At 61.0% G+C, this 1,136-nt stretch overlaps 1 protein-coding gene across 2 annotated transcripts in view; it reads left to right on the top strand.

Moving 5' to 3' along the window:
- The first annotated feature begins 330 nt into the window (after positions 1-330).
- LOC135115004 (visual system homeobox 1-like) overlaps positions 331-1,136 on the top strand; it is a 60,967-nt gene continuing 60,161 nt past the window's right edge. For both annotated transcript variants that reach the window (XM_064031412.1, XM_064031411.1), the window contains exon 1: positions 331-1,136. This exon is cut by the window's right edge and continues 462 nt beyond it. The gene's annotated coding sequence lies outside the window, so the exon portion shown is untranslated.

Below are 1,136 nucleotides of genomic sequence, written 5' to 3'. Positions count from 1 at the left end.
CGCGCTCTTCTTTCTATGGGCGCCCACCCAAATTCCACACCGTCCCCACCTACTGTGGACAAAATCCCCCGCTCCGCCTCAACCTGGAGCAGGTGGCTCCCCGCCCCCCTCCTTGCTGTGGCGGACCCCGCCCTCCCTTGCTGTGGGCGGACTCCAGACCAACACTCTCCCTCAGGTTTCACAAATTTGCATGAGAAACCGGAGCTCTGACGAGGCGGGGCCGAGGCGGCCGGCCACCCTCGCCCCACACGCATATCGATTAAGTATTTAGACTGTAATTCATATGTAAATAAGCGGCCGCATGAAGTGAGAAAATCAACACACAAACGCCTATCATCGTTATGGCCCGGCCGCTACGCCTTTCAGGAATTATCCTTGCAAATGCCTCATTAGATATTCAGAGCTCAAATGATTCTTGATTTCAGCTTGTAAATGTTGGTGGAATAGTTGATTAAAATGTTGTTGAGTGGGCAAACGCTATGCAAACGATTCGCTTTAGCCGGGTTTGGAGTAAAGGGATCCGGGAATGGATAGGTCGTAAGAGGTTGTCAATCATAATGAGAGCTCCGTGCTGATTGGCCGGCCGCGGCGAGGGTGGGACCAATGGGCGGCGAGTTGGGAGAAAGGGGTGGAGCCTACCGCTCGGTGTCGCCCTCTTGAAGATCCGTATTTACAAGATTATATACTGTTTGTGAATTATACAAGATTTATTGGTGTGTTGACCCAAGGGCGCCCTGATGGGGCGTGGGCGGCGGAGCGAGGCCAGGTGGCGTCCACAGGCACGGCAGGAGGGGCGGGAGGGGGCAGGCCCGTCGGCGCTGGGCCCGCCCCTGCTTGCCCACCCAAAATGGCTAATAATGGCGGGCCGAGCGGAGGGACGATTAGCCGAAGTGCGGGTGCGTGTGGCCCGCGCCTCGGCGCAGGACCGTTGCGGACCGGGCCGTCGCGCCCGCAATAAGGCCGGATCACTGGCCCACCTGAGCCACTCGGGGCCCGAACCCCCGCCCGCCACGGCTCATCTCGCGCCCACCACCCGCACGCCGCCCCCGCGCCAGTTGACCGCCGCCACCCCCCGCGCGCACCACGCCATGCCGCGGGCGCACTAACTCGCGCCGCCGCCACCGCCGCCGCCACCA

Source organism: Scylla paramamosain, chromosome 28, assembly GCF_035594125.1.
Source record: "Scylla paramamosain isolate STU-SP2022 chromosome 28, ASM3559412v1, whole genome shotgun sequence".
NCBI classification, from domain to species: domain Eukaryota; kingdom Metazoa; phylum Arthropoda; class Malacostraca; order Decapoda; family Portunidae; genus Scylla; species Scylla paramamosain.
This window is presented reverse-complemented; position numbering and strand designations above follow the sequence as displayed.